Genomic DNA, 15,165 nt, shown 5'->3' with positions numbered 1-15,165 from the left:
AAATACTTTTAATCTTCAGTATATTATACAAAAAAGTAAATTCAGAAAAAGATCCCCAAATGAAAGTTTTCTAACACACAGATGATCTAGAACAAGAGTTAGGCTTCTAGCAATGAGATTATGCATAGCAGAGTCTGCTTTACAAAATGGCTTTAAGAATCAGTGTGAAGTGAGAAAAATAAAATGCAGTTAACTGGACATTCAGTAGCCTGTTAGTTCTATCTGCTATATTAAACTGAACAGAATTACTTTTGAAATTTGGCCCTTTCTCATTGCTAATGGGTCATCCATATACTCTCACACCATCTGGTATATTAACCTTTCAAATAGTGACAAACTAAAATATTTGTCCCACATCAACAAGCCATAGTATTAATAAGCCATATTTCATTACATTATTATAATGTCATATAGCTAAGAACACCTCTCCCTACATATACTTTTTTCTTATCTTATCCTCAGATATTTTCTGAAGGAAATTAGGATTATTAGGATATTAATCTCATTAGATGAATTTATGAAAAGAGAAACACTGTGAAAACACTACTTCTAAGAACAAAATGCAATATGAACAGCTGCAAACTCAAACAGAATTATTATGGCACTTTAGGTTTATACCACCGGTAACAGTTGAAAATTACTAAAGTTTATCCTATTCCAGCATATCCTGTTAAAGATGTATTTCACACAGTGATTTAAAAAAGGATTTCAGCACTGAAACAATATAAGTCTTTAAGTCTCAGTATTTGTATTAACTTCTAAATCAAAAATAAGAAATAAACATTTAACCAAATACTGCTTTGAAAATTTAAAAAACTTACCTTGTTATTGTAAATAAGTACCCTTCTATATCTGAAAAACAACACTAACAACCTCTATGTTTTATGTTTTACACTATGTAATAGGGTGTTAGAATTAATATTACCCAGCAGTAGTAAAAGGAAAGGAGAGAAATATCTAGCTAAATCTAACTCAGCTACATACTTCAAATAACTGTTTCCTGATCTTCAGTACTTTGCTGGGTATTTCAGACCTTTTTTTTCCCTACTATCAGTATGAAAGTAACCCATACTCTGTAGCAAATGAGAAATATAAGAATAAGTAATAAGCCCCCAATCTTACCCCTTACCCTCTGGGTTTTCTGGGCTCCTCTTGCTTCTCAGTGTTACAGAGACGTGTAAACAACAGAATTTCCTGCATCCTTTTCTCATCTACACTGTACTGGGACTTGGCCAACAGGATTATTTACAACATTAGGGCCACTCCACAGTAACTTGAAAATGACTCCCCATTGGTCAGGTTTTATCAAAACTAAAACCACAACATTTTTCCTTTATGTGCAAGTCATTTATCCAAAATAAAACATTTTTCCATGTTGTTCTTCACTAAGTATTACTTTCTTATATTTATATTCCTCCTTACCTTTCTAAACTGAAGACCATGACCCCAGTCGCCTAAAGGTTATGTAAAAACCTAAATTAATTATTCTAAATGTAGTAATTAAGCACATGCACCCACACTGGGTGGATTCATATGTTACTTCTTGCTCTTATGCAGATTTCCTGGCCAACTATATGGCAGGTCCTTGAGGTATAAAGCTGATACAGTTTGTTGCAGTTAATATGATTTGCTATAGCTCTGAGCAGCTAAATATTTTCAATTATAAAAAACAAAACCTCATATACAAAATACTGACAATTCATATGTCATAATCTCAGACTGAGAAGCCAGGGCTCTTCTAAGTTTTAAGAGCATAACTCGATTTCCCTATTAACATTTCATTGCCTTTTCATCACTATAGAAGTCTTCATTGTGAGTAGTAGCTATGGCTACAAGACTTCATTTAACTAAGAGGATTCTCTGATGAATCTGATTCACAAAATCTACTGCACTGATTGGAGACAAAGGGCATACAGTTAAAAAAAAGGGGGGGGAGGGGAATTACATGAGGGACCTAGGCATTTCTATGTAAATAATAATAATAACAAAAATAAATAAATTTAGAAGCCTCTATCAAATTTGTGCGTCTATATATATACATATATAAACAATAAAATAAGGCAACAGCTACTTTATACATATTCCATGACTCCTTCAGCCACATATATCTCATCTCCCACTAGAATACTCTCTGGCTATATTCCATTATCCCTACTGTAGGAAATCAATTCACAATTTTTAAATCAAATTATGTACACATCATAACTTACATTGTACATTATTCATTTGTAACTAACCACATTTCAACCCATTCATAAGATGCAGACCTCACTTCCCACCATTCTACTCTTACTGCAATTTCTGCCTGCAACCAAGAAGTCTGTTCCATTGCCCTTACTCAGACGATTTTGCAATTTCTAAAGAAATTGATATGCAGTCATCAGGAAGTTAGAACACAGGAAGTTAAGTAACTTGCATCAGAACTGAAAATGCCTTCAGACGTGAAGCTTTCTAACAGAGGATTTATGCCTCTATTTCCCCCTCCCCCTTAAAATAAACAAATAAAATTAAAAAATAAAAATCAATATGACACTGTGAAGAGTACTACTGTTGGAAGTACCACTAACTGCTGCAAATATCTTTTTTTGGGGGGGGGGTTGGGTAGGGAGGAGCCTAGGGGGAAAAAAAAAAAGCACATGGTAGGCCAATAGTAAACCTAGAATGACAACTCAGGTTCTGTTCTGTTGCACCTGTCGTACTCACCAAGTCTTGGAGGAATCTTGATTTTATGCCATTGTTATAGGTATATTCAAATTTAATTTAAAAATACAGATTAAATTTGCGAAGTTACCATGTGAAATTGTACGGATCACATAGGTGGCACATTTTATAAACTTACAAGAAATAAATTGTAAATGCAATAATTCATTGACTTTGGAGAGAAAATCAAATTTACAAAGGCAAACAAAAACTTTTCATACTAAATAAGCTTGTGGATTGCAAACCTGCATGAAACTAGAAAACTACTAGGGAAAGATGGCAAGGAACTTAATATCATAGCTAGATTTGAAAAGCAATTGCAAATGTTTACTTCAAAAATGGAATACCCAGCTATTCTTAGTTGCAAATATAATCTCCGTTTGGTCTGATTTGGCCATTTAACCTGATTTTGGCTTGTAATTGTATTGTACAACAATTGTATTGTAATTTGTAATAAAAATTACAATTGTATTGTAATTGTTACAGAACAGGTGTTGCCAACATGCAAACTTGCTAACATGTGAACTTCCACAAATGAATTTTATTTTTATATTGGGTTTACAGGGCAAGGTTTTGGTAATAGGGGGCTGCTGGGGTGGCCTCTGTGAGCCCCATGTCAGATCAGAGCCAGCTCCAGCCAGCTACAAAGGGACTCACTGCTGGCCAGAGCTGAGCCAGAGTGATACTGGTTGGGCCTCTGGGAGAACAGATGGAAGAAAGGGAAAAAAAAAAAGCTGCATAACACCAGCTGGGAGAGAGGAGTGAGAACCAGTCCTGCAGATCCCAAGGTCAGTGCAGAAGAAGGGCAGGAGGTGCTCCAGGCACACAGCAGCAGTTCCCCTGCTGCCTGTGGAGAGGTCACTGATGAAGCAGGCTGTCCCCCTGCAGCCCGTAAGTCCCACATGGAGCAGATCTCCATGCTGTAGCCCATGGAGGAGCCTCCAGTGGAACAGGTGGATGTGGCCTGGAGGAGTCTGCGGCCCATGGAGAGCCCCTGCAGGAGCAGGCCCTGGGCTGCAGCCCATGGAGAGGAGCCCACACAGGAGCAGGGGATCTGGGGGGAGCTGCTGCCTGTGGGGGACCCGTGCTGGAGCAGTTTGCTCCTGGGGGATGGATGGACCCCATGGTACAGAGCCATGTGGGAGCAGTTCTTGAAGAACTGCCGTGGGCAGCCCACGCATGATCAGTTTGGGAAGGACAGCATCCCATGGGAGGGACCCTATGTAGAGCAGGGGCAGAGAGTGACCATGAAGGAGCGTCGGAGACGAAGTGTTAGGGACTGACCACAGCCCCCATAACCTGTTCCTCTGCACTGCTCGAGGGGTAGAGGTAGAAGAGGGTGGATGGAGGGAAGGTGTTTTTTAGTTTGTTTTTAGTTTCTCACTGTTCTAGCTTGTTAGTAGTAGGTAATAAATAACATTTATCTTACTTTGTTGAGTCTGATTTGCCTGTGGCAGTAATTGGTGAGTATTCTCCCTGTCCTCATCTCAACCCATAAGCTATTTTCATTGTATTTTCTCCCCATTTTCCTCTGAGGAGGGGCAGTGGGAGAGTGGTTGTGGTTGACTTGTGCTGCCCAGCTGAGTAAAACCATCACAGCTGTCTTCCTAGAAATCATTAGGTAAGTAAACAATTCCTGGTAAGCTCGTACTAAGAACATTTATACACCTGCCAAGAGAATCAGGCCATAGTAATTTCTTGAAATAAATAAATAAATAAATAAATCAGTAAGTAACACGTTTTGACACGTGGCATCCATTGTCATCTGGATTTTTGCATCCCTGACTAGTGTGACTAGTGTGGGATGGACTCCATTCCCTTGGAGTATATTTGATTTTTAGCAGTATGCTTAATCTGATTTTTCAAGACCTGCAGAGGAGCATTTACAAAACACAGAAGACAAACTTTGAATTTTTTAATGTGATCCTGGGATCACAAAGGAAGAGACACAATTCTTTTTAGGATTATTGAGCCAATGAAGAAAATAATTTAATTTGTCTCAGAGAAGAAAGTTAGAGCAAGTCTTTTTTCAAAACATATAAGTTAATTATACTTACTATATTGATGCATTTCCTACGCAAATACAAAAAATTAAATTGCAATATTAGTCTTCAATACTGTTATAAATGAAGTCTCAATCTGAATTTAGTAATATTTATACTTATATAAGGTATAAAAGCTATAAAAGGTATAAAACGTATAAAAGGCAAGTAAACAGCGCTGGGTGCGTGGGGAGTCTACACTCCACCAACACGCACACACAAACATCAAACATTCTAAATATATACAACATCGCTTTTACATATTAAACACGAGAATGCCTATACATACGTACAATCAGGAAGGGTAACAAACAATCCTTTAAGTTCCCTCACTTAACTGTCTCCATTTTCCATTCCTTTTGAACAATATGTCTCACTTTCAGTTGTCAAGCAACTCAGTCTTCAGGCCTTATGTATCCCGTTCTTCCCAGATCGAAGAAAAACATATCCATCTCCTTTTCAAGGCCAATAGGGCCTGGGTCAAAAGGCACGTTCAGGTCAACAGGGGGCATAACAGCAAAAGCCTTTGATGGCTGTAGCAGCAGAGGGGCCCATGGCGTAGCAGAAGTATCAGTAAAGGAGCCCGTAGTTCCCTCACTATCTGGCAAACCACACGTTCCTGACTGTGGCCCCACAGGGCTCTTTAAGGCCTCAGAGACTGCTCGCCAGGTGCCAAGCGGTCCCACTGCAACCTTGTCGTTTTTAGTTGCAGAGTCCCAAACCTTGACCTCAATTTGGGCCCATAATTCAGGATCATAAACTGTCTGATTGTTAATAAGGAGAATAAGCTGCAAGGTTACCAGGACAGTCTTTGTTTCTAAGGACGTATGATTCCCCATAATGCACAGCTGCTTACCAGCGAGGGGCAGTTGTGTGTGCAGGTCCGTATCTCTCAGCTTGAGCTTCTTCCCAGCTCCAGTGCGCCCATTTCCAGTAAGTTTCTGTACAAGCTTCTCTGAGCGGTTTGCTGAGTTTGGCCGAACCCATCTTCATGAGGCAATCAATGTGCCTGTTTCCGTCCTGGTCTCCATTCTGCCAGCCTGTTCCTCTTCACTCCTTTTTCCTGCTTCTTTATTGTGACTTCACTTCATTGTGTTACCTTTTCTTTTATCTTGAGGGCAGGCTCCCCTCTTATACCCTTCTCTCCACAGCAGTTCTTTTCAAAACAACTTTTCATTGGTCAAACAACTTTGCATATAACAACAGCAGCAAACACCCAGAAACTTCCATACCTTAAGGGCTGGAGAACAAGAAACCAACTGCATGGAGTCTCCTGAATCACCCTTCTTTGTTCCCTCTAAACGCTTTTATATTCCTGATGGCCTCAGCATTAAGAGTCTAATGTTATCTCAACCACGGGGCTTTCAGACCCACCCCCATGGCCACATTCCCAAATCTCCCCCTTCTTTATTAATATCAACCATTTTCTCAACCCGAATTACCACTCCATATATAACAACAGGCCGCAGGGGAACTGCTGCCACCTGCCTGCAGCACCTCCTGCCCTCCTGCTGCACTCACCTGCGGGGCTGCAGGGCTGCTTCTCCTCTCTTTCTCCCTGTGAAGCAGCTTTTTTTGTTGTTCTTTTTTTTCTCCTTTCTTCAATATGCTCTCACAGAGGAACAAGCGACATCGTTTCTTGGCTTGGCTCTGGCCAGCAGTGGAGCCCTTATCTAACGTGGGGCAGCTTCTAGATTCTTCTCCCGGAAGCCACCCCTATGGCCCCCTGCTACCAAAACCTTGCCACGTAAACCCACCAGAGCAACTCTTTTGGTGAAGAAATTTTTCGTAAGAACCAATCGAACCCCCCCCTGGTACAACTTCAGGTTTTTTGTTCTTGTCTTGTCACTTGGGGCTTGGGAGAAGAGAACGACCCCCACCTCTCTGGAGCCTCCTTTCAGCTTCCTGTAGAGCACAGGAAGGTCTCCCCTGAGCCTCCTTTTCTCCAGGCTGAACAACCCCAGCCCCCTCAGCCGCTCCTCACCAGACTTGTTCTCTAAACCCTTCACAAGCTTCAGAGCCCTTCTGCGGACACGCTCCAGCACCTCGAGGTCTTCGCTGAACACAGTGTGCAATTCGAGGTGCGGCCTCACCAGAGCCGAGCACAGAGGGACAACCGCTTCCCTAGTCCTGATGGCCGCTCTAGTTCTGATACAAGCCAGGTGTAGAGATATTTCTATGCATATAGATGCAGCACTAGTACATGTTCCTTGGAAAACCGGTCAAACTCTCTTCAAACCCTCTAACTGGTTTCCTCTAACTGGCACTGATGCTTCAGCTGGATCCTCTAAATCCCATGTTACTGCTTCTGCTTCCTAAGCAGGTGACGGAAACTCCTAAGCGCAGAGCAGAGGAGTTGTAGTTCTGTCTACAGGCAATATTTGGAAGTTTGGAAGATGCTTCCCTTGCTCAGCTGCCATCCCTGGGTTAATCAATCACCCGATCTTTTGCCTTCCAGCAAAAGTCTTGATGCAGTTCTTAAGGCAAGTTATTTCTGAAAATCCTCAGCCAGCTCTGTGCACACCAAACCTTTCATGGCACTGTGCAAGGCGCGGCTGGCAGCGATAAATCAGGTTGTGGAATGAATGGCAACGTGTGGGGAGGGAATTTTCAGGTGGCTTCGCGCTGTTTCGCAGGTCCCTGAATTAGAGGTAATGAGGAAACAAGCAGTAGGAACAAAACCTTGAGCGAGGCTGAGATCAAGAATTGGCTACAGTGTTAAAGAGGACCTTTGGGCAGTGGGCAATTGCTGGCTGGCTCCAGGCGCGTGTCTGAGGGTCTCTGACCAACTGTGGGATAGATTCGGGCGCGTGGACAGCACGTGGGGCTACGGGGAGAGGACATGTAGGAGTGAAAAAGGGCAATAAACGCCTCCTGTTCAAGAGCCATCAGGAGTCTGTGTCTTGCATCCCTTCAGCAACACAAACATATGGCTCCAGATCCAAAATGTCATTTATTTGGCAATTTTATTTATGGTAGCACTCCCCTCCCCTCCCCTCCCCACCGCTCTTTTGCTGTCCATCCCCTCCCCTCCTCTCCCCTCTTTTGCCTCCCCTCCCCTCCCCACCGCTCTTTTGCTGTCCATCCCCTCCCCTCCCCTCCCCTCCCCTCCCCTCCCCTCTTTTGCCTCCCCTCCCCTCCCCTCCCCTCCCCTCCCCACCGCTCTTTTGCTGTCCATCCCCTCCCCTCCCCTCTTTTGCCTCCCCTCCCCTCCCCTCTTTTACCTCCCCTCCCCTCCCCTCCCCTCCCCTCCCCTCCCCTCCCCTCCCCTCTTTTACCTCCCCTCCCCTCCCCTCCCCTCCCCTCCCCTATGATCCCTGTCCCTACACACCCCTACACTCCCCTCCCCTATCCTAGTCTACACTCCCCTTCGCTACACTACCCTACATTACCCTATGCTCCCCTCCCCTCCTCTCCCCTCTCCTCCCCTCCTCTCCCCTCTCCTCCCCTATGCTCCCTGTCCCTACACTCTGCTACACTCCCCTCCCCTATACTACCCTACACACCCCTACACTCCCCTCCCCTATCCTAGTCTACACTCCCCTTCGCTACACTACCCTACATTACCCTATGCTCCCCTCCCCTCCTCTCCCCTCTCCTCCCCTCCTCTCCCCTCTCCTCCCCTATGCTCCCTGTCCCTACATTCTGCTACACTCCCCTCCCCTATACTACCCTACACACCCCTACACTCCCCTCCCCTATCCTAGTCTACACTCCCCTTCGCTACACTACCCTACATTACCCTATGCTCCCCTCCCCTATGCTCTCCTACACTCCCCTCCCCTATCCTACCCTACACTCCCCTAAACTCCGCTCCCCTACACTACCCTATACTCTCCTACGCTTCCCTCCCCTCTAACATGCTACACTCCGCTATGCTATGCTACGCTACCCTATCCTACCCTATCCTAACCTCCCCTACACTATCTTCCCCTGCCCTCCCCTTCCCTCCCTTCCCCTCCCCTCCAGTCCCCTCCCTTCCTTTTATTCCCTCCCCTTCCCTCCCCTCTTGTCTTCTTCTCTCCTCTCTTCTTTCTTTCGGGCAACTTCAAATTGCTTCAGTCGTTCTCATAGCTCCTATCCCTGGCTGATTCATGGGAACCCATCAGCAGCAACCAGAAGCGCTCCAGCTGCTGTGTCACTGGTCGAGCAACAGTCTCCAACTGGGAATCGCTGACTTTGTTCTGTGGCTCAGACAGGTGCCTTTCAGTTCCACCGTGGCCTGGACGTGTCCTCTTGCTGTGTCCCCACCTACATCGCAGTTCTGCTTAGAAGCAGCAGCAGGCTTTTGAAGATGTCCCACTCCTTCCATTTTCAGTTTCAGAGCTTGGCTAGCCGGGTGGTGTCTGTCAACAGAAGACAACAAAGAGATTTGGGTTAGAAACAGCTAACTGAGTAGTTCCTTTGCACAAGGGCAAGGACTATTTACCCCTTCCTAATGGAGACTGCAGTGTCAGCGATAATGACAGGTCCTTCAGAGAGCTTTGAAATATCCCTTGGGGATGCTGAGTCCAGAGGACCAGAGGAAATCTGTCTAAAGTACACCATGGAATCACTCTGAATTACTTCCGAGCAGAAGCATGTGGCCGATACGGCTTCAGCTGGTTTCAGTGTTCTTCTTCACCTCATACCTAAATCCAGATAAAAGGTCTCAATGCAGATGGAAAGACTGAGAACTATAGAAATCACTGATGTGCTTTGAGAACTTCTAAGAACTGAGAACTAAATAAATCCAAGGTTGCAACATTAAGGATTGGTTAGAAAAGTAAACGTTAAAAACAAGTAAAGGAGAAGGACAAGTAAGCTTTCTTAAAGGATCTACTATATTTAAAGGATCATTAAATAAGTAAATAAGTAATGAAATATATACGCAGAGAGATAGGTAGATAGATAGAAAGAAACCTAAGAAACTGCTGCGCAGGTTAGCTTCTTGCTCTCTTTTCTCAAAGTGCTAGTGAATACAGCATCTGTGTGCGTTACAAGCATTACCCTCAGTCCACCACAGGTACACACGCGAGGACAGCCTGCAGGTTGCGGAGGCAAAGAAACTGCTCTGGCTGGATGTGAAGAGCCAAGACAGAAGTTGCTGTCAGGGAAAAGATACACAGAGGGGATGAAAAACACGGAGTGTGCTTCCGACCTTCACAACTTCTAAGCAAGTGGAGATGAGGGTGTGGAAGAAGCAAATCAGCTGCTGATCGAGAAGCAGCCTGAAGATTGCCCTTAAGCAGGGCCTTGCATTCTTCGTTTTTAGAGCATTGCTTGCCTTCAAGTGCACGATCAGGATTTTATTAACTTTCTACCACTACAGAATGGCACCCGATTCCTTCACCAAACTTACGGGTGGTAATTGGAAGTATTGGTCTGCATTCTCTATTTCCTTCTTCATCTCAATTCTCTTTTGGCCCGTGAAGCTTTTCGGATCAGAGGAGAAGATCCGCTGTGATACGGACTTTTGGATACTGCAAAGGAAACAAAGAATCGTACTGACAGCTCTTGTCAACCTCACCTGCAACCATCACAGAAAAGAACACCGAAAGAACGCCGCTTTCTCATGGGAAGCATACATTTGAGCATAGGAGTCCTATAGCTGAAGCGAGGTGAAGCAAGTTCCAAAGAAGGTGAAGGAGCACACCCATACGCGTTTCCATAAAGCCGTGTTTTCAAACAAACGGTTTAAAGACTTAGATTTTCTTACAAGGGAAGAATGAAACAATAAATAAACGAAAATTACCTGGACATCCAGTTTTCCTCTAGCTTGCTTTGGTTCTTTCCAAATCTGAGTCTGGAGTGACATTCAGGGAGCAGCATTGTGCAGAAATGCCAAAGCCTCCCCAGCTTGTTGTACCTTCATCAACAAGGGCTTTGATAGTGCTGCCTCCTCAGCAACATCAGCAATTTCCTAGGAAAGCTGGTGTCCACCAGGTCCAATAGGAATGGGAAACCCCTCTAGCCACAGCTTCACACTCACACCAGAGTTGGCAGGACAGGCCGACGGACAGAGAAGTGTCTGTAAGAGTGTTAGAAAACAGCCTTGAAACAGATTTCCGTCAACCCAGGACAAATTACTTGCTCATCCCTTCCAACTGAACTCTCAGTAGAAGGAGGTGATCCCAAGCTGCATTCCTGACATCTATGCTGCAAAGTCATCAAATGTGACATGTTACTGTACCAGCCTGTTACGAACAGAAACAGGACTTTGAGGTTATGCTGTCTGATTAGAATTAAGCTCAAAGAGTTAGTCCTTTGGTATGTTTTTGTCTGCAAGTGTTTTCACTGTCTCCCAGACAATGTCTCCAGCAAGCTAGCTGCTTGTTTCATTTGTTCTGTTCTGTTCTGTGCTGTTCCGTTCTGTTTTGTTTTGTTTTCTCAGCAAGGATTCTTAGAGAAATGAGATTAAAGTGATCATCTTGTATGTCCATCCATCCCTCCCACCCCTTTGCTTGTCCAGAGCTTTTACCTTGTCCACCAGCTTGAATGAACTCGGTCATAGACGCAGTTGTGTCCAAGCCATTCTGTTGCTAGACATGTTGTGAAAACAGACAGCTAAGTAGTGGGGAGAGGACGTGCTGCTGTCTGCAGTGTGACCTCAGCGCTTACCAAACAGTAGGGAATACACAGAGAAGGGCCTTAGGAAAACTTCAAGCCCCAGATACATTTTATGTGGAAACCATATTTCCCAAGATAACACTGGACACAACTGCATAATCAAAATGGATTCATTTCTTGGTTCATCCAACTCCTAGGTTTTAGTTTTGAAAAGTTTCTGTCTTGGCTTAAAGCACTCTTCCAATCTCTATTTCCAGTTACTATGATTTCCTGAAATAGCTCATCCCATTTTTTTCTTTGTACAATCTCCCAGTCTCTTTGTTTTCCTCTCCCCAAGAAACTTAGAACTGCTCTCTTCATACTTGACAACTAGATATGGAGCTGTATCAGCCAGAAGGAAGTTTCCTTCACACTTTCCGCTTCTTACGGTATCTGGACTCTTACCTTTACTCTTACTCGCCCTTCCTACGTTAGCACCAAGAAAGCTGTTTTGGAGATCTGACGTCTTGCTTTCCAGAAGCTACCCTGAATCACCTTTACGAGAGCTGTCCCACGCTGCGAGCACAAGTCTTGCAGTCTGGCCAGATATTTGCCTTCTAAGTCAATAATCAAATCTGTCAAGTTAAGAACATGTAGTTACTGGAAAGGAAATCCTTTTATTTTTATTTATTTATATTTTTTTTTTTCCTAGACTGAGAAGGGATGAATTGTGGGGAACAAGCAAAACTCAGGTGAAAAATGAAATGACAAATGTTAAGGTCAGGCAGCTTGCCCACTGCAAGTGCTAGCCTGAAAGCAGATGGAGTGCATCTTCATACACCACAGCCTGAGACACTACTCGACAGGCCAGCCCATGTGATGAAGTCCAATGCTGTCCTGAATTTTAACGTGACAGGGGGACTCTTAAGCCTCTTGTTTATGCTTTAGCACTTGCGGTCTATGGGAGGACCACAGCACACTCTTCTCTGTCTACCCTTATTTGTTGATCGTCTGTAGGAAGAAGAGAACGTGCAGAGGCCCTCAGCCGTACACTGGGTCTGTTCTCACTCTGTGCAGCTCCATCATTGAGCACAGTACCAAACTTGATGCTTCTGTAAGGGCTTTACACAAACTACAGAATACTAAAATGAAACATTCACAACAAAACCACACTGTTTTCCCCAGCCAAGCATCAAAACACTTACAGAAGGGTATGGGCCCTCTCTGTCCTCACGTGGTTTCATCACATCCAGCACCCTTCTCTGTGCCTCCCAGCTAAACGTGCACAGAGGCAGCTGTTGCCACAGTGCTGTGGTGACATCATTCAGTTCTGTTTCTGAAGTCACCACCGCAGGCGCCTCCCAGTGACGGCACAACACTCTCTGTTGCTAATGCGTATGTCTCAGAAACAGCTAGAGGAGTACCACTATGCCCAAACTGACTTGAATTAGAGTAGTTCAAAAATTATTCCCTGCTCCCCTACATCTGTGGAAGGTGTGTGATAAATCTTTTCCTTGAGAAAGGATTACAGACACAAAGAGCTTGATTCTGATACGTTGCCCGTGCTTGGAGGGCAGTTCACCTTTGATTTCCATGTAAGAAAAAAGAAGGTGAAATCAACAATTCTCTTCCTCTGAGCTGGGAATATGAAATAACCCCAATTCTCCAGGAAGCCTTAAGAAGGAAACTATGCATCTCCTTGTTAAACATCTTGTTTATTCGGAAAACTTTTCCAGTCCTTGGCAACTGCGGTGGTCTGAATCGGGTGGGCAGCCGAGTTCCACCACGGCCGCTCTCTCACTCCCCCTCCTCAAAGGGAAAGGGGGAGAAAATACGGTGCAAAGGGCTCAAGGGCTGAGATAAGGACGGGGAGATCGCTCAACAATTCTCGTGACAGGCAAAGCAGACTCAGCATAGGGAGATAGTAAGAGTTATTGCCTACTACTAACAAACTAGACACGTGAGAAACAAAGGAAAGAAACCCAAAACGTCTTCTCCCCATCTGCCCTCTTCCACCTCCTCCCCCTTAGCAGAACAGGGAAACGGGGGACTGAGGGCTGTGGTCTGTCCCTGATGCTTTGTCCCTGCCGCTCCTTCTTGGTCCCTCCCTGCCCCTGCTCCCCGTGGGGTCCCTCCCACGGGATGCCGTCCTTCCCCAGCTGATCCCACACGCGCTGCCCACAGGCAGCAGCTCCTCAAGCACTGCTCCCACACGGCTCCGTCCCACGGGGTCCATCCATCCATCCCCCAGGAGCAAACTGCTCCAGCACGGGTCCCCCACGGCTGGGCGGCAGCTCCCCCCAGACCCCCTGCTCCTGCGGGGGCTCTCCATGGGCCGCAGCCTCCTCCAGGCCACATCCAACCTGCTCCACCGGAGGCTCCTCCACCCACTGGGGAGTTGCAGCGTGGAGATCTGCTCCATGGGGGACCCATGGGCTGCAGCGGGACAGCCTGCTCCACAGTTTTATAAATGAAGTCTCAACTCAATCTGAATTTTGTAATATTTAGACTTATGTATGATTCCCCATAATGCGCAGCTGCTTAGTAGCGCAGGGCAGGTGTGTGCACGGGTACACTTGTCTCAGCTCGAGCTTCTCTCCAGCTCCAGTGTGCCCATTTCCAGTGACTTTCTGGACGAGCTTCTCTGAGCGTTTTGCTTAGTCTGGACGATGCTATCTTCATGAGGCGATCAATGTCCCAGTTCTTGTCCTGGTCTCTGTTCTGCTAGCCTGTTCCTTTTAATTCCTTCTTTCTGCTTCTTTATTGATGACATAACTTCAACACATCGTGTTGCCTTTCTTTTTTTTTCTTTTCTTGAGGGCAGGCTCCCCTCTTATACCCTTCTCTCCACAGCAGTTCTTTTCAAAACAACTTTTCATTGTTCAAACAACTTTGCATATAACAACAGCAGCAAACACCCAGAAACTTCCATACCTTAAGGGCTGGAGAACAAGAAACCAACTGCATGGAGTCTCCTGAATCACCCTTCTTTGTTCCCTCTAAACTCTTTTATATTCCTGATGGCCTCAGCGTTAAGAGTCTAATGTTATCTCAACCACAGGGCTTTCCGACCCACCCCCATGGCCACATTCCCAAATCTCCCCCTTCTTTATTAATATCAACCATTTTCTGGACACGAATTACCACTCCATATATAACAATACAAAAACAAACAAACAAAAAATGTGCTTCAAGCACAAATAGCAATAGATGGGAACATTCTTGTTAACCAACTTGGAAAACAGAGGGGCATGACATATTAAAATTGGAACTTTTTGAAAATTCCTCAGGTATTCTCCAAACAAACAAACAAAAATTTAAAACTTCAGTTTTTAGAACCTGATTTTCTTTGTTGTTGGAACCTGTCTTTATTTCTACTATAGTTTCATATTATTCCACAGCATTTTATAGAACTGAAACAAGCAGTATAACAACACATTTGAAAATAGATGATCTAAGAGGTCTTTTCCAACCTAAATAATTCTATGATATAAGGACAGAAGGTCATCCTTTACTGTATTTCAAGTCCAGATGTAGTCCCCAATGGGCATCACTGGCTTTGTATTTTATCATTATTATTGTTATACTTTTCCCTTCATTTTCTGTCCTGTTAAACTGTCTTTATCTAAACCCTCAAGTTTTTTGTTTTGTTTTGTTTTCAATTCACTTCCACATCCCATGGTGGGGAGGACAGGTAGTGAGCAAACAGCTGTGTGGTACTTAGCTGCCTGCTGGGTTAAACGATACCACCTGTGAAGATATAATTAGTTACAAAAGGGCTAAGTAAGCCCTAACAAAATAAAAAGAAATGAGACACCACCAAACCTTATGCACCTTACGAGTGGATAAATGACTGCAGATCTGTTTCTTTGGTGTGCAGATTAGGAAGAGAAAA

The 15,165-nt window shown here is 44.5% G+C and overlaps 1 protein-coding gene and 1 long non-coding RNA gene across 9 annotated transcripts in view; both read right to left on the bottom strand.

Moving 5' to 3' along the window:
* CCDC102B (coiled-coil domain containing 102B) overlaps positions 1-1,255 on the bottom strand; it is a 162,666-nt gene extending 161,411 nt beyond the window's left edge. For 4 of the 7 annotated variants that reach the window (XM_027451913.3, XM_072034806.1, XM_072034805.1 and 1 more), the window contains exon 1: positions 1,130-1,252. The gene's annotated coding sequence lies outside the window, so the exon portion shown is untranslated. Of the gene's footprint in view, positions 1-821; positions 853-1,122 lie in introns of all 7 variants that reach the window. The other 3 variants (XM_072034802.1, XM_072034803.1, XM_072034801.1) reach the window with 3 other exon arrangements.
* A 7,497-nt stretch (positions 1,256-8,752) lies between these two features.
* LOC113842824 (uncharacterized) lies at positions 8,753-13,582 on the bottom strand. Of its 2 annotated transcripts, XR_011807603.1 has the most exons (7): positions 12,476-13,582; positions 11,736-11,905; positions 10,477-10,752; positions 10,084-10,204; positions 9,732-9,828; positions 9,172-9,373; positions 8,753-9,088 (listed from the first exon to the last, which is right to left on the bottom strand). It is a non-coding gene; the product is annotated as an uncharacterized lncRNA (long non-coding RNA). The 2 variants fall into 2 exon arrangements; XR_005263641.2 differs by lacking the exons at positions 11,736-11,905; positions 12,476-13,582 and adding an exon at positions 11,203-11,691.
* Positions 13,583-15,165: the final 1,583 nt, after the last annotated feature.

Source organism: Anas platyrhynchos, chromosome 2 (assembly GCF_047663525.1).
Source record: "Anas platyrhynchos isolate ZD024472 breed Pekin duck chromosome 2, IASCAAS_PekinDuck_T2T, whole genome shotgun sequence".
Classification (NCBI taxonomy): domain Eukaryota; kingdom Metazoa; phylum Chordata; class Aves; order Anseriformes; family Anatidae; genus Anas; species Anas platyrhynchos.
The sequence above is the reverse complement of the archived record's forward strand: the minus strand, read 5'-3'. Positions and strand labels throughout refer to the sequence as shown.